The 26313-nt window shown below is 44.8% G+C and overlaps 1 protein-coding gene across 1 annotated transcript in view; it reads left to right on the forward strand.

The window, feature by feature from the left end:
- The first annotated feature begins 14214 nt into the window (after positions 1-14214).
- LOC128702590 (WD repeat and SOCS box-containing protein 1-like) overlaps positions 14215-26313 on the forward strand; it is a 484629-nt gene continuing 472530 nt past the window's right edge. The window contains exon 1 of the mRNA XM_070105233.1: positions 14215-14641. The gene's annotated coding sequence lies outside the window, so the exon portion shown is untranslated. The remainder of the gene's footprint in view (positions 14642-26313) is intronic.

Genomic DNA, 26313 nt, shown 5'->3' on the forward strand with positions numbered 1-26313 from the left:
AGTCCATCAATCTTGAATAGAATACGGCATATCAGCGGAGAAGCATCTACAAATCTGTCAGACACTGCAACTTCTTGGGATCTTAATACTTAGGAATTCTTCACTTACCTAATTCTTGGGCACGACCTACTTCCACATTGAACAAATGTTACACGACCTATGACTGCTGCACCTCTCCTGCCATACGGTTTATAAGCTGCTTCTCCGCTGATATGCCGTATTCTATTCAAGATTGATGGACTGAACACATCGACTCAAGGTTGAGGGACTGATTACCTCATTCTCCTCCTGTTCTTCAAGTTTCTCCTACGTTTGGACTGATGAAGCCACTGTGTGGCGAAACGTTTCCTCAATAAAGATACCCAAGAGTTGCATATGTGTCTAATTTATCATACCTGGAGTATACCTGGAGTATACCTGGAGAGAGTTCCGGGGATCAACGCCCCGCTGTCCAGTGGTTTTGAAGATTTCCAGCAGAGTTCCAGATTTTGGACCCTTTTATGTACAGTAAATTTTCGAAAAGATTTAGCCAGTCAAGAGGAATGTCAGTGAGATTTTTGTCTGGTATTACGTCTATGGGTCCTGTTGCAACTATCAAGTACTTCAGGTCGGGATTAATTTTACTGTTTTGTAAATCTAGGTCGCACTGTAGAGTGGAAATTTTGTTTAGGTTCTTGAAGAAGGGGGAGGGGTGTTGTCTACCTGGAGTTTACCTGGAGAGGGCTTTGAGGTCAACGCCCGCATGGCCCGGTCTGAGACCAGCAGTGGACAAGATTCGTCTCTCGACCTCTGGGGAGAGAGGACGCTACTTGAGGTCTCCCTGCATGCCACCTGGTGTGGACTGCTACACTTAAGCACCAAGATGGCGGATCGTGTGAGCCGGCGAGTAAACATTGTCTGTACAAAGTTGGTCTAAGGGACATTAAGCAGTGCGACAATGAATGTACTGCTACCAGGCATCATCAGGGACGTCTACAGGATATCTAACGATGAATTGTATGGCGTGGCCCTTAATGGAATGACACGGGTCTTCGTGAAGTTTGCAAGAACCGGCTTTTACACCTGTATTGTGGTAGGTAAGACACATAGGCAACAGTTAGGCAACTTTATTCCGAAACGTTTCGCCTACACAGTAGGCTTCTTCAGTCGAATACAGAAAGTAGGCTGAAGAAGCCTACTGTGTAGGCGAAAAGTTTCGGAATAAAGTTGCCTAACTGTTGCCTATGTGTCTTACCTACCAACCTGTCGGTATTGTATACCATTTTGATGTTCACACCTGTATTGTGGATGAATTTCAAGAAAGGAGAATGAGTGTGAATTCGACAGTGGAGGTGAGTCTGCATGATGTCTCGAAGTATTTCACATGGATAAAGGTTTGTAATGTATCCTTTGAGGCAACATCGTATGGAATTCAGGAAACCTTCAGCAGTTATGGAACTGTAGATGAATGGTTCAAAGAACCGACACGTTGTTAAATTAGACACATGTGCAACTCTTGGGTATCTTTATTGAGGAAACGTTTCGCCACACAGTGGCTTCATCAGTCCATACAAAGGATAAACTTGAAGAACAGGAGGAGAATGAGGTAATCAGTCCTTCAACCTTGAGTTGATGTGGTCAGTCCATCAATCTTGAATAGAATACGGCATATGAGCTTAGAAGCAGCTTATAAACCGTATGGCAGGAGAGGTGCAGCAGTGGTAGGTGGTGTCACATTTGTCCAATGTGGAAGTAGGTCGTGCCCAAGGGTTAGGCAAGTGAAGAATTCCCAAGTATTAAGATCCCAAGAAGTTGCAGTGTCTGACAGGATTGTAGATGAATGGTTCACACAGCTAGTATGGGGGTGTGGAGGGACGGTCTGTATGCAGGGCTGCCCGAGGGATCCTGCACCCTGAAGATGTCATTGAGGTGGCCAATACCCTCGTATGTTATGCTGACAGGCTATAGGACCCAGGTATTCGTCCACTATGCAGAGCAGAGGAAAATGTGCCGATTCTGTGACTCTTAGGAGCATATGGCGGCGAAGTGTACCCGAAGGCAAGCCCCTAGGATTGTGACACCATCGACGGTAGACCAGCAACCGTGTAACGTGGACGTGGAGTTGGGTGTTTTGGATGGATGGAGGATGGATCTCTGGAGCGAGGAGGTGGAGAGGGGGGAGGAGGTGTTGGGGACGTGTGTTACCCTCCCAGAGGTAACAAGGGAGAGCTCCCTGATGCCCGAGGGAATGGTGGATGTGGAAGAGACTACCCAGGAGAGGATGTTGGAAGCAGTGCTGCAGGAGTTTTTGGAAGAGCCGGAGGCCAGTGAGGATGGAGCCAGGAGGTTATGTGCGGTGCAGCAGCTGAATGGGAAGCAGGGACAGATAGAGGTCTTGCGTAAGGACGGAAAGGAGAGGGAAGTGGTGGTGGAGGTTCATCAGGAGGACTCACATGAAGTAGATATGTGTGTGAGTGGTAGCTCATGCAAACGAACTGCAGGAGCGTCCGAAATGGACGAGGTCCTAACACCTGGGCAGAGGCCAGGGAAGAAGGCATGGGCAGCTGTGGTGGAGAAGGCAAGCAGGGGAGGGGGTGTACAGGGGAAGCCTGATGGGGGAGGGCAAGGGGGGGTTAGTAGACAGGTTTGGAAGGATGATAAAGATGGTATGGGTAACATGAAAGGGGGATTGAGTAAGCCACAGTGGCATAGGGGTAAGCTGCCTTTCCTGGAAAGTTCAGGTGTGTCACAATAAATGTAAATGGTCTTAAAACTGAGGTCAAAAGGGTTTGGTTAGAATGGTTTTCAAGAAGTTTGATGTAGATGTATGCTTTTTGCAGGAGCATAACCAGAGGTTAGGGTGTGAACTGCATTTGCAGGGTTATAAACTGTTTGTCAGCAATGCTTTGCAATTGAAAGGAGGGGTGGCTGTGGTGGTAAAGGAGAACAGCCCATTGTGCATCATGGGTTGGGAGGAGGGGGGAGGGGGAGGGGGTGGGTCGTTAGGGTGGATGGGTATTGGGGGTGGGGAGGGTATGTTTCATAGGTGTTTACATGCCAGCAATCAACAATGTTAGGGTGAAAGTTGATTTTGTCGGGGATATCTTGATGTATTATTTGCTGGGTTCACCTTCCATAATAGTGCTTGGGGGTGATTGGAATTGTGTGATTAGGTATGGGGATGTGATACTGAGGGGGGCAGGATGTGTATTGGATGCTCTAAGGGACGTGTTAAGGGATGTAGGAGTTGTAGATGTGGTGGGGAGGGGGGTATGGTGTAGAGCACACGTTCGTTCGCAGGAGTTATGAGGCGAGGTTAGATAGGATTTATGTCATGAAGGGGATAGGTGTGGAGAAGGTGAGGACTTTCGATGTGGATTTTTCGGACCATAGAGTGGTGATAGCTGATCTAAGGGTGGATGGTATAGTGCGCATGTATGCTGGGTATTGGAAATTGAATGTGAGGCTCCTGCAGGAGGGGGATGAAGGCTCATCCTTCAAGGACTGGTGGAAGCTTTTCTGGGATGCTAGGGATGGGGAGATGGATTTGCTTGACTGATGGGAGATTAAGGCTACGATAGAGATTGCAGAGTTTTTTAAGGTATGTGGCAGGGAACAGGCATGGTGGCGGTATGGTTTACAGACCTACCTAGAAGGACTACTGAGTGATTGTTACGGGGGGAGGGAGATAGGGAAGGTATGAGAAGGGATGTGAATGGTCTAAGGAGTCGGATTGTGGAGATACATGATGAAAGGTTTAATGCAATTAGAGTTAGGGCTGGGTTAGAGGTGTTAAAGGGAGATAGACCGTCAGGTTACATTCCAAGGAAATTTAGGGAAAGGCAGATGGTGACTACCATAGTGCATCTTGTGGTTGGTTCTGGGGGGGAGGTTATGTGGAGGAGCAAGACCTTACCAATACGGACAGCAGTGTTTATGCAGATTATTGGCTTAGGGAGAAATGGAGGAGGAGAGGGGGAGACGTCAGGGAGCAGTTTTTTTGAGGACATGCGGAGTAATATTGTATTAGGACAGCAGGAAAAACAAATGTTGGAGGGTAGTATTAGTGAGGGGGAGGTGGAGGAGGTGGGTTACGGGATGAGCCAGGGTAAGACTCCGGGCATTGATGGTATACCGAATGATTTTTATAGAGCTTATTGGGGGTGTATTAGGCATGGTTTAGTGGAGGTCCTGAATTATATGTGGAGCAGTGGGTGGATAAGGAAGTTACAGTGGGAGGATGGGGAAGTTACAGTGGGAGGATGGGGAAGTTACAGTGGGAGGATGGGAAGTTACAGTGGGAGGATGGGGAAGTTACAGTGGGAGGATGGGGAAGTTACAGTGGGAGGATGGGGAAGTTACAGTGGGAGGATGGGGAAGTTACAGTGGGAGGATGGGAAGTTACAGTGGGAGGATGGGGAAGTTACAGTGGGAGGATGGGAAGTTACAGTTGGAGGATGGGGAAGTTACAGTGGGAGGATGGGGAAGTTACAGTGGTAGGATGGGGAAGACTCAGAAAACCAGGATCGTCGTGTTAGTGCTGAAGAAAGAAGGGAAAGTGCTGAGTGATTACAGAGCGATATCATTAGTGCCGATTATAAAATTTATGCTAAAATTCTGGGCAATAGACTGAAGAAGGTTCTAGGATCAGTGATATATGGGGGCCAGTATGGCATCCCGGGAAGAAGTATGAGGGATGGGCATAGTCACATAAGGGATTTTATTGAGAGCTGTCCCGGAGGGGGGATACTCAGTTTAGATTGGGCTAATGCATATGATTGTGTGAACAGGGATTTCTTAAGAGTTTGTTTGGAGAAGTTGGGTTTTGGGGGGGGTGAGATGGGTGCAAACCTTGTATGAGGGAGCGGTTGTAAGGGTACAGGTTAATGGTAAGTTGTGGGACCCAGTACTGATGGAGGGAGGGTTGAGGCAGGGTTGTCCACTCTCTCAGTTGCTGTTTGCCTGCATACAGAATCCTTTCTATAGGCTGGTGAATGAGGTAATGAATGAACAGGGGATGATGGGGGTGGATGGGGGGTATTGTTGGGTATGTGGATGACACTACAGTTCTGGTAATGAGTGAGGAACACCTATGGATGGTTTGTGGAGTAATTCAGATATTTGGGGATGCTACGGGTATGAGAGTCAATTTAATGAAGTCGAGACTATTAGAGGTGGGGGAGGGGTTGGGTTAGTAAGTAAGTAAGTAAGTAAGTAAGTTTATTCAGGTATACACAAATACAGTTACATAGAATTATCATACATAGCAGCATATGTGTAGAGAACCTAGGATAACCCAAAAAAGTCAGACAGAGTGACTTATTTCCATTGGGGTCCTTACTTATTTCCATTGGGGTCCTTAACTTATTTCCATTGGGGTTGGACAGTAGTAGACAGAATCAGGGTTTGTGGAGTATGGTACATGGCGGAGGTGCAAGAATGCAGGAGGGTGAATTCGGAATTAGTTACAGGCAGGGTTTTCGGTAGGCTTAGAGGCTTAACCTAGTCAGGTCAGTTGCATTCACTTAAGGGAGGAGCACGGCACCAGACCTAGTAGCACAAGCTAGTCAGGTCCAACTCACACACACACCCACACCCAAAGTCCAGTACTCGGGAGTTTGTTCCACTCATCCACAACTCTATTACCAAACCAGTACCAAACAAGCCACAGTACTCACTCCCATCCTGTTCCTTATCCTCACATCTGACATTGACAGATGTCAGCCACAGCACCGTGTCTTCCTTTGTGGATGACACCCAAGTCATCTGCATAAGTATTTCATGCGGATGACACATGACAGTGTCATCCACTGAAGGCACTGCAAGACTGCAGGCGGACATTAACCAAATCTTTACATGCGCCGCAGAAAACAGTATGTAGTTCAATGGAGAGAAATCTCTACTCTGATATGGAAAACAAATTCCAACCATACAGTAGAGAGAAAAACTGATGTGAAAGACCTGGGAGTGATCATGTCAGAGAATCTCACTTTCAAAGACCACAACAATGTATCTACCTCATCTGCTAGGAAAATGATAGGATGAATAATGAGAACTTGCTCTCTCTAGGCTGGAATATTGCTGTACACTAACGACACCTTTCAAGGCAGGCGAAATTGCTGACCTGGAGAATGTTCAGAGAACTTTCACGGCGCACATAAGTACGATAAAGTTCCTAAATTACTGGGAACAGTTGAAGTCCTTTAATTTGTATTCCTTGCAATGCAGCCGAGAAAGATACACAATGATATACAGACGGAAAATAGTAGAGGAACTAGTCGCAAATCTGCACTCGCAAATCACTCCTTACGAAAGCAAAAGACCCGGCACACGATGCCGCATCCCCTCATTTAAAAGCAGGGGCGCCACTAGTACACTGAGAGACAACACAATAAGTGTCAGGGGCCCAAGACTGTTCAACTGCCTTCCAGCATACATAAGGAGGATTACCAATAGACCCCTGGCTGTCTTCAAGAAGGCACTGGACAGGCACCTAAAGTCAGTACTGATCAGCCGTATACCTGATCGTATGTTGCTTTGCGTGAGGCCAACAGTAATAACCTGCTTGATCATGCCCTGATCCACCACGAGGTCTGGTCGCAGACCTGGTCGAGGGGGCGTTGACCCCCAGTCATACATAGTCTATAATTACCCATTAGTATAACTCACAAAAGTCAAAGTGGCTTATGTCCACAGGCATCGGAGTTTATGTGATCTCTGGTCCCACCTGACCGACGGAGTTAATCTGTCTTCTTGGATCAAGAGCCCATCAGTAACATAAAGATCCATCAGTAATGTGAGGCCTTGAAGAGACGAGTGTTATCAGTTGTGGTTAATACTACTACTACCACCACCACCACCACTACTACCACAACTACTACCACCACTAATACCACCACCACCACCACTACTACCACCACTACTACCACCACTACTACCACTACTGCTACCACCACTACTACCACCACTACTACCACCACTACTACCACCACTACTACCACTACTACCACTACTACCACCACTACTACCACCACTACTACCACCACTACTACCACCACCACCACTACTACCACCACTACTACCACCACTACTACCACCACTACTACCACCACCACTACTACCACTACTACCACCACTACTACCACCACTACTACCACCACTACTACCACCACTACTACCACCACTACCACTACTACCACCACTACTACCACCACTACTACCACTACTACCACCACTACTACCACCACTACTACCACCACTACTACCACCACTACTACCACCACTACTACCACCACTACTACCACCACTACTACCACCACCACCACCACTACTACTACCACCACTACTACAACCACTACTACCACCACCACTACTACCACCACTACCACTACTGCCAACACTACCACAACTACTACCACTACCACCACTACTACCAAAACTACAACCACAAGTACTACCACCACTACTACCACCACTACTACCACTACCACCACTACTACTACCACCACTACTACTGCCATTACTACTACTACTACCATTACTACCACCATTACTACCGCCATTACTACTACCACTACTACTACCACCACTACTACTACCACTACTACCACCACCACTACCACTACTACTACCACTACTACCACCACTACTACCACCACTACTACCACCACTACTACCACTACTACTACTACCACTACTACCACTACTACTACTACCACTACTACCACTACGACCACTACTACCACTACTACTACCACTACTACCACTACTACCACTACTACTACCACTACTACTACCACCACTACTACTACTACTACCACCACTACTACTAATACCACTACCACTACTACCACTACTACTACTACTACCACTACTACCACCACTACTACCACCACTACTACCACTACTACCACTACTACTACCACTACTACTACCACTACTACCACCACTACTACCACTACTACCACTACTACTACCACTACTACCACTACTACCACCACTACCACCACTACTACCACCACTACTACCACTACTACCACCACTGCTACCACCACCACTACTACCACCACTATGGCCCCTTATTATTTCAAGAGTCTTATTTCCCTTCAGGAAAACTCAGAAACAACTAAGGTAAAGACCTTTAGAGATACTGGAGCATATTGCTCACTTGTAAGAGAAGGAATATTACCCCTTTCAGAGAACACTTCCTTAAATTCCTCTGTTTTATTGGAAGCATTTGGAGGAGCTATATATTCTGTCCCTTTGCATAAAATTTATGTACAGTGCAAATATTACACTGGGTGTAGGTGTCTCAAAAGGATTCCCCATGAAAGATGCCATGTTATTACTGGGTAATAACATTACTACTGTTAGTTCGTGTCCTGAACCTATAATGAGTAATTCTTCTCTGGTGTTGGCAATAACTCGGGCAACATCCCAAGGGTTGTCTGGAGGGAATGTTGACCTATCCTTGGACGACTCCGATCTCGGAATAGCCACGTTGTTTTATGAGGCACACCGGCCGGAGCCTTGTAAATCAAGTGAACAGACCCCGATCAAGCCTTCCTATTCCCAGGTTGCAGGATTGCCAGATGTCTCTGCTTCCATGCCCGAGGGACTGTCCTTCCGGGAGAAACAACGAAAGGACCCTTCTTTAAAATTCGCTTTTGAGGCAGCCATGGGTAAATCCTCTTTGGGTCATCCGGTCAAGTATGAAGTTAAAAACGATTATTTGATCTGCACTGAGACTGGTAAGGAGATAGAGGGCCGGCAATTGTATGACAGGTTATTGGTTCCAACCAAGTTTAGACCTCAAATATTAAATATATCTCATAATACTTCATTAGGAGGTCACTTAGGAATTACAAAAACCTTGTATAGAATCACAAAAGAATTTTATTGGCCAAAATTAAAGAAAGATGTGAAGAATCATATTAGGTGTTGCCGAGAATGTCAGCAAGTAGGGAAACCTGGACATTCCATTAAACCTGCACCTCTCCAACCTATACCTGCTGATGGAGAACCTTTTGTAGATTTAATTATAGATTGTGTAGGTCCACTACCTAGGTCAAAGTCTAGAAATCAATATTTATTTACGATTATGGATAAAGTAACCAGATATCCTGAAGCAATTCCCATGCGTAGTATTAATACTAAAGGTATTCTCAAAGCTTTAACCAAATTCATTTCTTGTTTTGGCATTCCTAAAACTATTCAAAGTGATCAAGGTACTAACTTTACTGCCAAAGCATTTAGGGAAGTATTAACTAGGTTAGGGATATTCCACAACTTATCCACTGCCTATCATCCTCAGTCTCAAGGCGCCTTGGAAAGATTCCATCAGACATTAAAAACCATGATGAGAACTTTTTGCATGCACTTTCCTACAGACTGGGATGAATCACTACCTTTGTTGCTGTTCTCAGTACGAGAGACGGTGCAAGAGTCTACAGGGTATAGTCCGTTTGAGCTGATCTTTGGGCACAATGTACGAGGTCCTCTTTGGGTGCTCAAAGAAGGATGGATGGGAGAAGACGTTAGCTCAACACTCTACAACCCGTCTTCAAGGTTGCAGGTGGCACGTCAGTTAGCCAAGGCTAACCTAAAGACAGCTCAAAGTAAGATGAAACAGAGGTATGACAGAAGTGCACAATTCCGCTCCTTCCATCCAGGAGACAAGGTGTTGGTGCAGGAACCTATACCTGGCCACACCTTGAAAGCTAGATTTACAGGACCTATGCAGATTGTAAGTAGATTATCTGAAGTAAATTATGTGTAGCTCTCAAAAACTAAAACTTACCACATTAATCAATTAAAATATTTCCATACACCAGATAAAGTCCCAGTAATGACTCTGTCCTCTACCTCTGAGGACAACTCTGACTCTTTGCACTCTATCTCTGAAATTAATATTAAACTTTCAAATTCTGTCCTCCTCAAGGATCCTAGCCCTTTAATGGAGGGATTATCTGAAATGCAAGCAACAAATTTAACGGAGCTTCTACAGTCATATCCTAATATTTTTTTCGGATGTGCCGAAAAAATGTATGTTAGGTTATCATGATGTAGATGTGGGAAACTCTAAACCAATTAAACTCTCCCCCTACAGAGCTAATCCTGAAAAGCAAAGGCTACTTCAGCAGGAAGTAGACTTCTTGTTAGAACATGGTTTAGTGGAGGAGTCATCTAGTCCATGGGCTTCACCGTGCATCCTTGTGAAGAAGGCTGATGGAGGGTTTCGTATGTGTACAGACTACCGTAAGGTGAACGAGGTCATCATTACAGATGCTTACCCTCTTCCTCGTCTGGATGACGTAATTGACTTTGTGGGTAAGGCTACTTTTGTATCCAAATTAGATCTCCTTAAAGGTTACTATCAGGTACCTTTGACGGATAAGGCGAAGGAAATCTCTGCCTTCGTAATTCCAGGAGGTCATTATCAATACACAGTTACCCCCTTCGGAATAAAAAATTCCCCCTCTTCATTCCAGAAACTTATCCATCAGGCTATTAAAGGACTTGAAGGCATGGCAGCGTACCTAGATGATATTGTTGTGGTGTCTGATACTTGGGATCAACACCTACTTAGACTTAAGGCTCTTTTTGAGACCTTTAAGAGTTCCCATTTAACAGTTAATTTATCTAAATCTTCCTTTGGCCAGGCCACTGTCACTTTTCTAGGCCATGAAGTAGGTAGTGGTAAAGTTGCACCTAAACTTGCTAAAGTTCTTGCTATTAAAGATTATCCAGTTTCTAATGATAGGAAATCTCTTCAACGTTTCCTAGGCATGTTAGGATTTTACAGAAGATTCTGTAAGAATTTCTCAGATATTGTAGCCCCTCTTACCTCTCTTACCAATCACAAAGTTCCCTTTATTTGGACCCCATATTGTCAACTTCTTTTGACAAAGCAAAAAGAATATTGTGTACTGCACCCATTCTCTTGTCTCCAGACTTCTCCAAACCTTTTTCATTACAGGTTGATGCTTGTGAGTCTGGGGTTGGGGCAGTACTATTACAAAACGAGAATGAGGAGTTGCAGCCTGTGGCATACTTTTCAGCCAAGTTCCAGCCACATCAGAGGGCTTACTCTACCATTGAAAAAGAAGCCATCGCGCTGGTACTGTCTTTGGAGCATTTCGATGTTTATGTGGGCCAGACATCGCAGGTGGTCACAGTCTACAGTGATCACAATCCTCTAGTACATCTCCAAGCCATGAAGAACCACAACACAAGGCTCATGCGCTGGACGCTAAGACTGCAACCATACTCGCTCAGAATTAAATATATTGCCGGCAAATGTGTTGGCGGACTCTTTATCTAGAGTTTATTTTTTTTTTTTTACATAGGTTAGGATGTTAGGTTACTTGTGGTAACCCCTTGTAAGCTCTTTTTTTTTAATCCCCTGGTGTGGGGCTTGTTTTTTAGTGAGGGGATGCGGGCTACCGTCCGCCTGTATCTTGGACCTATGCTAGCCTGACTGACTGCTGTCTCACTCTAAGTTTAATCACCACCACCAGATGTAGACCAAACGAAATGTAAACTTTGCCAGATGGATTATTGTCACACCCTGCGTCATTATGTACTGGAGTGTGATAAAATTAATGAATTTAGAAACAACTCACTCAGAAGTGTTCAAGAAATGGCTAAGTATTTTATCCACAGTGGTATATTACAGACCATTCTGGAGAAATACCCTGACTTTGCTAGCTGTAAATAATGCATTACCACATGTGTGCATGTGTGTGTGTGTGTGTGTGTGTGTGTGTGTGTGTGTGTGTGTGTGTGTGTGTTTATGTGTGTGTGTGTATGAATTTGTATGTGTGTGTGTGTGTGTGTGTCTGTGTGAGAGAGAGACTCAACAATCAACATTTGCACCAATAACTCACTACAGTTGTGACAGGGTGTGGAAGTGTGAATTGCTCATTACTCTAAAATTTGTTCATGATTGCAGCCATGAATAAACGTAAGTAACCATTCTTACAGTATTCATTACCTTTGTAACTTGTGAGTTCATTACCTTTGTAACTTGTGAGTTCATTACCTTGTACCTAGTTCAGTCATCAAAACTTTGGAGCCCGGTCCCTGGACCCATTGTGTACCTCTGTAATCTGTAAATACCTTTGTAACTTGTCATGATTGTGACTAGACCTACCTGGAGTTCATTACCTTTGTAAATTGTGAGTTCATTACCTTTGTAAATTGTGAATTCATTACCTCTGTAACTTGCTCAGCTATCAAAACTTTGAGGCCCAGTCCCTGGACCAATTATGTACCTCTGTAATCTTTTGACTACCACCCACAGGATGGGTATGGGGTGCATAATAAACATATTAAACTAACTAACTCTAAGTTTAGGGTTTGGCTTTCGGTCACGAGAAAAGCTGAGCTCTAAGAGTTGGATGGTGGAGAGGAAAGGCGGTCCCATTATTTTGTGCCATGGCGGCACGGTTACCACTGGGAGGTGGCAGCCTAATCCTGAGCCTTCTCGGGGTGGGGGTGTGGCATGCAAAGAGTACGTAACCTTTATTCGGCGCATGTACACACCCTCATTTACAGGCTATCTCCCCCAACCAGCGAACCAGGTTGCTAAGAGTTGATGATGGGACCCCTTCGTTCAACTAGTGACCAGGTTCTAGCCAATAAGAAGATGGTTTTGGCAATCGCAGAGGTTATGTGGGTACCACTCTCCTGTCTGCCCTTGTCATTCCCATTCTAGAGCTGGTTGAAGCACGGTCTGCTATCTTGTGGCTTCTATTCTGCCTTGCTTACCGTGGAGTGCACTATACTTATCACTGTACATAGTGTACATATTGCTGTTCTAAATTGGTGAAGGATAATATAAGTCTAAACTTTTTCTGCTGTGTTTATTTTGCTCCCATTACACCCGGGATAGCAGGCCATTTGGAATCCTGGGTTGTAATAACCACCACCACTACTACCACCACTATTACTACCACCACCACCACTACTACTACCACCACTACCACCACCATTACCACCACTACTACTACCACCACTACCACCACCATTACCACCACTACTACCACCACCACTATTACCACCACCACTACTACCACCACCACTATTACCACCACTACTACCACCACCACTTCTACCACTACTACCACTACTACCACCACTACTACTACTACCACCACTTCTACCACCACTTCTACCACCACTACTACCACCACTTCTACCACCACTACTACCACCACTACCACCACCACTTCTACCACCACTACCACCACCACTACCACCACCACTTCTACCACCACTGCTACCACCACTACCACCACCACTTCTACCACCACTACTACCACCACTACTACCACCACTACCACCACTTCTACCACTACTACCACCACTACCACCACCACTTCTACCACTACTACCACCACTTCTACCACTACCACCACTACTACCACCACTACTACTACCACTACTACTACCACTGCTACCACCAATACTACCACCACTACTACCACCACCAATACTACCACCACTACTACCACCACCAATACCACCACCAATACCACCACTACTACTACCACCACCAATACCACCACCACTACCACCACCAATACCACCATCACTACCACATCTACTACCACCACTACTACCACCACCACTTCTACCACCACTACTACCACCACTACTACCACCACTACTACCACCACTGCTACCACCAATACCACCACTACTACCACCACTGCTACCACCACTACTACCACTACTACCACCACCACTACCACCACTACTGCCACCACTACCACCACCAATACCCTCTCATCCACCCCACCACCACCACTACCCCCTCTACCACCCTCACCACCACCAACACCCGAACATTACAACAACCCCCTCTACCACCCCTACCACCCACCAACACCCCCACTAACACTCTCCACCACCACCACTACCACCACTACTACCACCATTACTACTTCCACCACTACCACCACCAACACCCCCTCTACCACACCACTACCACCACCACTACCCCCTCAACCACCCTCACCACCACCAACACCCCAACACCACAACAACCCCCTCTACCACCCTTACCACGCACCCACACCCCCCACTAACACTGTCCACCCCCTCCCCCACCACTACCACCACCAGCACTACCACCACCACCCCCACCACAACCAGCACCCCCACTGGTCCGCCTTGCTGGTGGCCTCACCAGAATTAAACCACCAAAATATTTCGCGATCGCCTCTCACACTCTCTCCACCTCCTTAATAACATCAACCTGCACATATAGAGCTCTCCTGATAACTCTACCATACAAATCCGCTTACCAGGAGCTCCGGATAAGAGAGAAACTAGTCTTAAAAGCCAGGAATGTTAGCAGTGTTGGAGGTGTGTTGGAGAGAGTCAGGGTAGTGTGTGTTAAGCAGTGACAGTGTACCCACGCCTCTATCTCTACCTCCTCTCTCTATATAGAGCCTTGCAGGGCGTGTTGCACCCTGTTGCAGAGTGTTGCAGTGTAGACAACCCCAGTGTAGTCTTAACAACCCCATATAACCCCGTAAACCCAGGTAAATACCAGTGGAGGGTAACAATCAACCCCCACCAACCACAACCCTAGTGATATAAGGACTGTCTTTGCCCTCATCTTTCTTAAACAACTCTCAACTCATCTCTTAAGGTAAGTCAACTGATTTGTTAACAAATCTGACTCAGAATTATGATTTAAATGTGTTTTATTAAGGTATTTGTGGTGAACGTTGTCTGCTGCTGCTGCTCCTTGTTTACTGGTTGTCTGCTGCTGCTCCTTGTTTACTGGTTGTCTGCTGCTGCTGCTGCTTGTTTACTGGTTGTCTGCTGCTGCTGCTGCTTGTTTACTGGTTGTCTGCTGCTGCTGCTGCTTGTTTACTGGTTGTCTGCTGCTGCTCCTTGTTTACTGGTTGTCTGCTGCTGCTCCTTGTTTACTGGTCTGCTGCTGCTCCTTGTTTACTGGTCTGCTGCTGCTGCTGCTGCTTGTTTACTGGTTGTCTGCTGCTGCTGCTCCTTGTTTACTGGTTGTCTGCTGCTGCTGCTCCTTGTTTACTGGTCTGCTGCTGCTTGTTTACTGGTTGTCTGCTGCTGCTTGTTTACTGGTTGTCTGCTGCTCCTTGTTTACTGGTTGTCTGCTGCTGATGCTCCTTGTTTACTGGTTGTCTGCTCCCGCTGCTCCTTGTTTACTGGTTGTCTGCTGCTGCTGCTCCTTGTTTACTGGTTGTCTGCTGATGCTCCTTGTTTACTGGTCTGCTGCTGCTGCTCCTTGTTTACTGGTTGTCTGCTGATGCTCCTTGTTTACTGGTTGTCTGCTGCTGCTGCTCCTTGTTTACTGGTTGTCTGCTGCTGCTGCTCCTTGTTTACTGGTTGTCTGCTGCTGCTGCTGCTTGTTTACTGGTTGTCTGCTGCTGCTTGTTTACTGGTTGTCTGCTGCTGCTGCTCCTTGTTTACTGGTTGTCTGCTGCCTCTGCTCCTTGTTTACTGGTTGTCTGCTGCTGCTGCCAGACTCTTGTATTATACAACAGTCTCACTTGTTTATCTTGTATTAAAAACATAAGAAAGAAGGAACACTGCAGCAGGCCTACTGGCCCATGCAAGGCAGGTCCAAGTCTCCTACCGGCTTAAGCCAATGCACCCAACCTAGTCAGGTCAGGTCACCTTCACTTAAGGAAGGAACATGACAACAGACCTGGTAGCACAAGCTATCAGGTCCAACTCACACCCACCCACATCCACTCATGTATTTATCCAACCTATTTTTAAAGCTATACAACGTTGTGGCCTCTATAACTGTACTCGGGAGTTTGTTCCACTCATCCACAACTCTATTACCAAACCAGTACTTTCCTATATCCTTCCTGAATCTGAATTTTTCCAACTTAAAACCATTGCTGCGAGTCCTGTCTAGGCTAGATATTTTCAGCACACTATTTACATCCCCTTTATTTATTCCTGTTTTCCATTTATACACCTCAATCATATCTCCCCTAATTCTACGCCTTTCGAGAGAGTGCAGATTCAGGGCCTCAGTCTATCCTCATAGGGAAGATTTCTGGTACATGGGATCAACTTTGTCATCCTCCTTCGTATGTTTTCCAGAGCATTTATATCCATTCTGTAATACGGTGACCAAAACTGTGCAGCATAGTTCTACTAGTACCAGTACTAGTACCAGTACTAGTACCAGTACTAGTACCAGTACTAGTACCAGTACTAGCACCATTCTGTAATACGGTGACCAGAACTGAGCAGCATAGTCTAAATGAGGCCTAACCAAGGATATATAGAGTTGAAGAACAACCTGAGGACTTCTATTATTTATACTTCTAGATATGAAGCCAAGAATTCTGTTAGCTTTATTGCGAACACTAATGCACTGTTGCCTTGGTTTTAAATTACTGCTAACCAGAACTCCTAAATCTTTTTCGCAATCAGTAGTATTAAGATCTACATTATTTAGTTTATATGTGGCATGGTTATTTACCTGTCCAACATTTAGAACTTTGCATTTGTCAATATTAAACTGCATCTGCCACTTCTCCGACCACTGCATCAGTCTATTCAAATCATCCTGGAGTGCTCTAGTGTCCTCATTAGAATGAATTGGACGGCCTATTTTGGTGTCATTAGCAAATTTGCTTATGTCGCTATTTATTCCCTCATCTATGTCGTTTATGTATATTGTGAACAGCAGGGGGCCCAACACTGACCCCTGTGGAACACCGCTCGTGACGCTTCCCCACTCTGATTTCTCCCCATTTATGCAAACTCTCTGCTGCCTATTTGTCAACCATGCCTCTATCCAGGAAAAAATTTCTCCTCCTATTCCATGTGCTTTAATTTTCCTCAATAGTCTCTGATGTGGGACCCTGTCAAAGCCTTACTGAAGTCCATATACACAATATCATATTCATTACCATGATCTACCTCCTCAAATACCTTAGTGAAAAAAGTTAATAAATTCGTAAGGCAGGAACGCCCCTTTGTAAAACCATGCTGAGATTCGTTGATTAATTTATGCTTTTCAAGGTGGCTACGAACTGCCTCGGCAATTATTGATTCCATAAATTTTCCCACTATGGAGGTTAGGCTTATTGGTCTATAGTTCGAAGCTAAGGACCTGTCACCTGTTTTGAAAATAGGTATCACATTTGCCATTTTCCACTTATCTGGCACCATGCCAGTTTGTAGTGATATGTTGAAAAGATTAGCCAAAGGTGTGCTAAGCTCCTCTTTACATTCCTTTAGAACCCTTGCATACAGTTCATCAGGGCCTGTGGATTTGTTAGGTTTTAATTTATCTATTTGCCTAAGAACCATGTCACTTGTGACCCTAATAGTGCACAGTTTATTATCGTCCTGTTCCACATAATTTATTATTACTGGAATATCGCTAGTGTCTTCCTGTGTAAAAACTGAGAGGAAGTAAGTGTTAAAAATTCTACACATTTCCTTATCACTGTCTGTGAGCTGACCCGAGGAACTGTCCCTGATCTATTATACAACGGTTGAGTGGGTCTATCCTGTCCCTGATCTATTATACAATAGTTGAGTGGGTCTATCCTGTCCCTGATCTATTATACAACAGTTGAGTGGGTCTATCCTGTCCCTGATCTATTATACAACAGTTGAGTGGGTCTATCCTTTCCCTGATCTATTATACAACAGTTGAGTGGGTCTATCCTGTCCCTGATCTATTATACAACAGTTGAGTGGGCCTATCCTGTCCCTGATCTATTATACAACAGTTGAGTGGGTCTATTTTGTCCATGATCTATTATACAAGAGTTGAGTTGGTCTATCTTGTCCCTGATCTATTATACAACAGTTGAGTGGGTCTATCCTGTCCCTGATCTATTATACAACAGTTGAGTGGGTCTATCTTGTCCATGATCTATTATACAAGAGTTGAGTGGGTCTATCCTGTCCCTGATCTATTATACAACAGTTGAGTGGGCCTATCTTGTCCATGATCTATTATACAACAGTCTCTCTTGTTTATCTTGTATCATACAACAGTCTCTCATTGTGTCATATACAGTATAGTGTATATTGTATAATGTTCTTTGAAGTACACTGTACATCACGTGGGTGTACCCCTGGTGTGTACACATGGACGGTGTGTACACTGTACATCACGTTGATGTGTACATTGTACATCACGTTGATGTGTACATTGTACATCACGTTGATGTGTACATTGTACATCACGTTGATGTGTACATTGTACATCACGTTGATGTGTACATTGTACATCGCGTTGATGTGTACACATGGACGGTGTGTACACTGCATCACGTAGGTGTGTACATATGGTCGGTGTATGTGTACATCATGTGTTTACAAGGATGGTGTGCACTTTTGTGTGGTTGCAGGGGTTGAGTCACAGCTCCTGGCCCCGCGTCTTCACTGGTCACTACTAGGTCACTCTCTCCCTGCTCCATGAGCTTTATCATACCTCTTCTTAAAACTATGTAAGGTTCCTGCCTCCACTACATCACTTGCCAGACTATTCAACCCCTTGTTTCTGTGTCCCCTTGTTTCTGTGTCCTTGTTGCTGTGTCCCCTTGTTGCTGTGTCCCCTTGTTGCTGTGTCCCCTTGTTGCTGTGTCCCCTTGTTGCTGCGTCCCCTTGTTGCTGTGTCCCCTTGTTGCTGTGTCCCCTTGTTGCTTAGTCCCCTTTGATGCTGTGTCCCTTTGTTGCTGTGTCCCCTTGTTGCTGTGTCCCCTTGTTGCTTAGTCCCGTTTGTTGCTGTGTCCCCTTGTTGCTGTGTCCCCTTGTTGCTGTGTCCCCTTGTTGCTGTGTCCCCTTGTTGCTGTGTCCCCTTGTTGCTGTGTCCCCTTGTTGCTGTGTCCCCTTTGATGCTGTGTCCCTTTGTTGCTGTGTCCCCTTGTTGCTGTGTCCCCTTGTTGCTATGTTCCCTTGTTGCTTAGTCCCGTTTGTTGCTGTGTCCCCTTGTTGCTGTGTCCCCTTGTTGCTGTGTCCCCTTGTTGCTTAGTCCCCTTTGATGCTGTGTCCCTTTGTTGCTGTGTCCCCTTGTTGCTATGTTCCCTTGTTGCTTAGTCCCGTTTGTTGCTGTGTCCCCTTGTTGCTGTGTCCCCTTGTTGCTATGTTCCCTTGTTGCTTAGTCCCGTTTGTTGCTGTGTCCCCTTGTTGCTGTGTCCCCTTGTTGCTTAGTCCCCTTTGATGCTGTGTCCCTTTGTTGCTGTGTCCCCTTGTTGCTGTGTCCCCTTGTTGCTATGTTCCCTTGTTGCTTAGTCCCCTTTGATGCTGTGTCCCCTTGTTGCTGTGTCCCCTTGTTGCTGTGTCCCCTTGTTGCTGTGTCCCCTTGTTGCTGTGTCCCCTAGTTGCTGTGTCCCCTTGTTGCTGTGTCCCCTTGTTGCTGTGTCCCCTTGTTGCTGTGTCCCCTTGTTGCTGTGTCCCCTTGTTGCTGTGTCCCCTTGTTGCTGTGACCCCTTGTTGCTGTGTCCCCTTGTTGCTGTGTCCCCTTGTTGCTGTGTCCCCTTGTTGCTGTGTCCCCTTGTTGCTGTGTCCCCTTTGTTGCTGTGTCCCCTTGTTGCTGTGTCCCTTTGTTGCTGTGTCCCCTTGTTGCTGTGTCCCCTTGTTGCTGTGTCCCCTTGTTGCTGTGTCCAATCAATGGAACATCCTGTCTCTCCACTTTGTCAGTTCCTCTCAGTATTTTGTATGTCATCATGTCCCCGTCTGTCTTCCAGTGTCGTCAGGTCGATTTCCCTTAACCTCTCCTCGTAGGACATTCCCCTGTAGCTCCTGGACTAGTCTTGTTGCAAAACATTTGCAATTTCTTTAATTTCTTGACGTGCTTGACCAGGTGTGGGTTCCAAACTGGTGCTGCATACTCCAGTATGAGTCTGACGTACACGGTGTACAGTGTCTGAGGTATCGGAACGCTATTCTCAGATTTGCCAGGCGCCCATATGCTGCAGCAGTTATCTGGTTGATGTGCGCCTCAGAAGATGTGCCCGGTGTTATGCTCACCCCAAGATCTTTTTCCTTGAGAGAGGTCTGCAGTCTTTGTCCTTCCCTGATCTTCATGACTTTGCATTTGGCCGGGTTAATTCCAGGAGCCAGTTGCTGGACCAGGCTTGTAGCCTGTCCAGGTCTCTTTGTAGTCCTGCCTGATCCTCATCCGATTTAATTCTCATAATTATCTTCACTTTATCAAACAGGGACACTTCTGAGTCTATCCCTTCCATCATGTCATTCACATATACCAAAAACAGCACTTGTCCTATGACTGACCCCTGTGGGACCCCGCTCATCACAGGTGCCCACTGTGATACCTCATCACGTACCATGACTCGTCGCCTCCCTGTCAAGTATTCTCTGATCCACTGTAGTGCCCTTCCTGTTAAACGTGGTTGACCCTCTAGCTTTTACACTAATTTCCTGTGAGGAACTTGAGTCGAAGGCCTTCTTGTAGTCCAAGAAAATGCAGCCAACCCACCCCTCTCGTGTCTTACTGCAGGTACCTTGTCGTAAAACTCCAGTACGTATGTGACAGGATTTTCCGTCCCTGAATCCATGCTGGTTGTCGTTTATAAGCTTGTGTCTTTCTAGGTGCTCCACCACTCTCCTCCTGATAATCTTTTACATGGATATAAATGCTCTGGAAAACGTACAGAGGAGGCTGACAAAGTTGATCCCATGTATCAGAAATCTTCCCTATGAGGATAGACTGAGGAGCCTGAATCTGCACTCTCTAGAAAGGCGTAGAATTAGGGGTGATATGATTGAGGTGTATAAATGGAAAACAGGAATAAATAAAGGGGATGTAAATAGTGTGCTGAAAATATCAAGCCTAGACAGGACTCGCAGCAATGGTTTAAAGTTGGAAAAAATCAGATTCAGGAAGGATATAGGAAAGCACTGGTTTGGTAATAGAGTTGTGGATGAGTGGAACAAACTCCCGAGTACAGTTATTGAGGCAAAAAGATCTGTTTGTAACTTGAAAAAGCCCACTGTATGGGCGAAACGTTGTCAATAAAGGATCACATTAAACTGGGTCATTGGGTCAGTGTTCGCATCGCTATTGGGCCGTGCGGACGTGCTGCACAGTAGCTCCTGATTGACTTGGCTTTTGCACAGTGTTGACGTGTACTTAGCTCTGTGAAGACCTGTTTGCGCGCTCTCTACTAATTGAAGCAAGATGCCCTCCATCGAGCAACTTTACCAACAGCTTAAGGAAGAATTGAGGATGGCGAAGATGGAGATTCGGCGACTGACCGAGGAAAACAAGAAGATTCGTAGTAGTTCTCCTGTTTTGAGTCCTCAGGTCAAGAAAGGAAACTGGTCAGTGGCTGGACAGCAGGGAACGAAGTTGACGATCAAGAAGACGAATGGAAAGGTAGAAGCGATCAAGAAGAAAGAGACTGCCATGGAAACTGTTGTGGAAACATCTAATACATTCTCAGTGCTACCCGACGAATGTGAGTCGACTACTGGGAACATCACGACGAACAACACCAAGGAAGGTAAGAATATTGTTGTTGTTGGGGATAGCCAAGTTAGGTATATGGATAGGGCATTCTGCTTGAAGGGCAGGAGTAGGAGACAGAGAGTTTGCTTTCCTGGGGCTGGGATGGAGGATATTGTTAGCCATCTGGATGACATCATGAGAGGTAATGGGAGAAATCCTGTTATCTGTCTCAGTGCTGGAGGCAACGATGTTGGCAGACGTAGGAGTGAAGACCTGATTAGCAGGTATAGGTCAGCAATAGAAATAATTAGGAGGAAGGGTGGGAACCCTGTCATATGTGGTATTTTGCCAAGGAGGGGAGATGGAAATGAATGGTTGTCCAGGGCAATTGGTGTCAATTGCTGGCTGGACAAATACTGTAAGGAAAATGCGGTAACATTCATTGACAACTGGGACCTCTTCTATGGCAGAAATGACATGTATGCCAGGGATGGGGTTCACTTATCTAGGTCTGGGGTGGTAGCACTGGCAACTGCAGTGGAGGGAGCAGTTAGGACTTTAAACTAGGAATAGTTAGTGGTATGGGTTTTTGCAGGAAAACAGTGAAGTCCCAGTGTAGTAATATTACGAGTTCTAGGGGAACTAGTAATAAGCAGAACGAGGTAGATATTGAAAAGCCAGTGACTTTGGGTGATAAGGACAGTAATAGGTTTAGTAGAAAAACAGAAACGAGCAGGAAGGGTAAAGAGAAAGGAGAGTCTTTCAATGTTTATTATGCTAATTGCCATAGTGCTAGGAGTAAGATGGACGAGTTGAGATTAGTTGCTAGTGCATGAAACATTGATGTATTTGCCTTAACTGAGACGTGGTTTAATTCAAAAAGTCAGGACATGCCTGCGGAATGTCATATTCAGGGTTTTAAATTGTTCCAAGTAGATAGAAGTATCGGGAAGGGGGGTGGGATGGTATTGTATGTCCGAGATCGCTTGAACTGTTGCATAAAAACGGGTATTAAGTCTAAAGTAACACATACAGAGTCTGTTTGGATAGAATTTTCAGAGGAGCATGAAAAACTGATTTTAGGAGTGATATACCGTCCCCCAAACTTAGATAGGGACCAAGGGAGACTACTATGGGAGGAAATTGTTAAGGCCACAAGGCACGATAATGTAGTAATTCTAGGAGACTTTAACTTTAGTCATATTGATTGGAATTTCTTGACTGGGAATTTAGAATCATACGACTTCTTAGAAGAAGTTCAGGATTGTTTTTTGAAGCAGTTTGTGACAGAACCTACAAGGGGTAATAACCTGCTTGACTTAGTTCTGGCAAACAATGAATCCCTTGTTAATAATTTAGAAATTTCAGAGGAACTGGGTGCTAGCGACCAAAAATCAATTACATTTAGCATTGAATGGAAGTACGATAGTAGCGATAACTCAGTAACAGTCCCAGATTTTCACTTAGCAGTTTACGATGGGCTTAGAGAACACTTATCATCTGTTGACTGGGGTAACGAAGTGAGCTATCAATATGACAGTTTTATCCCATATAAAGAAATTAGATCAAATAGAAATGACCCAAAATGGATGAATAATAGGATCAAATATCTACTAGGGCATAAGAAAGGAATTTATAGGCGTATCAAAAGAGGTGAGGGTCATCTTATGAATCAGTATATTGACATTAAGAGGGACTTTAAAAAGGGGATAAGAAAAGCTAAAAGGGACTATGAAATTAAAGTTGCTAGGGATTCTAAAACTAACCCAAAAAGTTTTTTCCAGGTCTATAGAACAAAAGTTAGAGATAAGATAGGTCCTCTTAAAAATAACTATGGGCACCTTACTGACAAAGAGAATGAAATGTGCTCGATTTTTAATAATTATTTTCTCTCAGTTTTTACACAGGAAGACACTAACAATATTCCAGTAATTAATTTTTATAGTGGGATAGAAGAAGATAAATTATGTAACATCACAGTCACTAGTGAAATGGTTGTGAAGCAGATAGACAGACTGAAGCAAAATAAGTCACCGGGTCCTGATGAGGTTTTTTCAAGGGTTCTTAAGGAATGCAAAATGGAAGTTTGTGAACCATTAACTAATATTTTTAATTTATCTCTTCAAACAGGTGTAGTGTCTGATATGTGGAAGATGGCTAATGTAATTCCTATTTTTAAAACAGGGGACAAGTCGTTACCGTCAAATTACCGCCCAATAAGCATGACCTCAATTGTAGGCAAATTACTAGAGTCAATTATAGCTGAGATTATAAGAAGCCATCTCGATAAGCATAGCTTGATTAATGATACTCAGCATGGATTCACAAGAGGCCGGTCTTGTCTAACTAATTTATTAACTTTCTTCAGTAAAGCTTTTGAGGCTGTTGGCCACGATAAAGAATTTGATATTATTTACTTAGATTTTAGTAAGGCTTTTGATAGTTCCGCACCATAGACTGTTAAAGAAAGTGGCAGCTCATGGCATTGGGGGGAAAGTGCTCTCGTGGATCGAGTCATGGCTCACTGACAGGAAGCAGAGTGTCCATAAATGGGGTTAAATCCGAGTGGGGATCTGTAACAAGTGGCGTTCCACAGGGATCAGTCTTGGGCCCGTTGTTGTTTATAATATATATCAATGATCATGATGAAGGAATTACTAGTGATATGAGCAAATTCGCCGATGACACAAAGATAGGTAGGATAATTGATTCAAACGTAGATGTTATGGAACTTAAGGAGGATTTAAACAAACTCTATTCTTGGTCAGAAAAGTGGCAGATGCAGTTCAATGTAGATAAATGCAAGGTTCTGAAGCTTGGGAGTGCCCATAACCCTAGTACTTATAAGTTAAATGATGTAGAACTTAGCCATACAGATTGCGAAAAGGACTTGGGGGTTATGGTGAGCAGCAACCTTAAACCAAGACAGCAATGCCTAAGCGTACGTAATAAGGCAAATAGATTACTGGGATTTATATCAAGAAGTGTAAGCAACAGAAGTCCAGAGGTCATACTGCAGCTTTATACATCATTAGTAAGGCCTCACCTAGATTATGCAGCTCAATTCTGGTCTCCGTATTACAGAATGGACATAAATTCGTTAGAAAACATTCAGCGTAGGATGACTAAATTAATACATAGCATTAGAAATCTTCCTTATGAAGAAAGATTGAAGACTCTTAAGTTACATTCACTTGTTAGACGAAGAATGAGGGGAGACCTGATCGAAGTGTATAAGTGGAAGATAGGTATTAATAAAGGGTATATTAATAAGGTCTTGAGAATATCTCTCCAAGAGAGAACCCGCAGTAATGGATTTAAATTAGATAAGTTTAGATTTAGAAAGGACATAGGAAAGAATTGGTTTGGAAATATTGTAGTTGATGAGTGGAACAGTCTACCTAGTTGTCTCAGTAGTAGTAACGTAGTAACCAGTTACCAGTAATCAAATTTAGGTTGGATAAGTACATGAGTGGGAGGGGTTGGATTTGAGTGGGACTTGCACATCAGAGTTTATTTCTCGGGTAGCATTGAAAATTGGGTTGGTTAAATGTTTTGTTAGTGGGATGAATTGTAAAGGACCTGCCTAGTATGGGCCAACAGGCCTCCTGCAGTGTTCCTCCTTTCTTATGTTCTTAAAACGTTGTGTAGTTTTAAAAATAGGCTAGATAAATACATGAGTGGATGTTGGTGGGTGTGAGTTGGACCTGACTAGCTTGTGCTACTAGGTCAGATGGCATGCTCCTTCCTTAAGTGAATGTGACCTGACCTGACTAGGCTGGGGCATTGGCTTGGGCTGATAGGGGACTTGGATCTGCCTCGCATGGGCCAGAAGGCCTGCTGCAGTGTTCCTTCTTATGTTCTTACGACTTTGCATACTATACACATCAGTGTCACTGATCTCTAGTTTCGTGCCTCGTGTCTGTCTTCTCTCTTAAAATGGGGACTACATTTGCCGTCTTCCATACCTCAGGTAGTTGCCCAGTTGCAATGGATGTGTTGAAAATTGTTGTTAGTGGCACATACAGCGTCTCTGCTCCCTCTCTAAGGACCCATGGAGAGATGTTTTCCGGTCCCACCGCCTTTGAGGTATCAAGTTCTTCCAGCACTTGTTGGTGGACCTTCGTGTTCTGACTTACCAGAGTCCACTGTATGTGTGTGTGTGTGTGTGTGTGTGTGTGTGTGTGTGTGTGTGTGTGTGTGAGTGTGTGAGAGAGAGAGAGAGAGAGAGAGAGAGAGAGTGAGAGAGTGAGAGAGTGAGAGAGTGAGAGAGTGTGTGTGGTTCGTACGTCGGGTTGCGTGCGGCCAACAGTAACACCCTGGTTTATCAGGCCCTGATCCACCATGAGGCCTGTTCACAGACCGAGCCGAGGGGGCGTTGACCCCGTGAACACTGTCCAGGTATCCTCCAGGTATTGACAAGTATTTCTACTAACAGCTTAACCTGGGGTCTGGCTATGTCTTCACTGCCTGTTCAGCCTGACTATTGCTGGCGTCTTGCTGGCCCACATCATCACAGCCTGGCTGCTCAGCCAGTTGGCTGAGGTACTGACCTCTGATATCAACTGACAGCAGATTTTGTCAGTTGATAACAGGGTTATCGTACGGTGGACCTACGATACCAGTGTTACTGTACATCAACCCATCAACCCATATCACTGTACATCAACCCATATTACTGAACATCAACCCATCAACCCATATTACTGTACATCAACCCATCAACCCATATTACTGTACATCAACCCATCAACCCATATTACTGTACATCAACCCATCAACCCATATTACTGTACATCAACCCATCAACCCATATTACTGTAGTGATGAATGGTTTGAAAAACCGACAAGTTGAAGATTGAGACACTTATGCAGCATATGGGAAT

This window comes from Cherax quadricarinatus, chromosome 98 (genome assembly GCF_038502225.1).
Source record: "Cherax quadricarinatus isolate ZL_2023a chromosome 98, ASM3850222v1, whole genome shotgun sequence".
NCBI lineage: Eukaryota > Metazoa > Arthropoda > Malacostraca > Decapoda > Parastacidae > Cherax > Cherax quadricarinatus.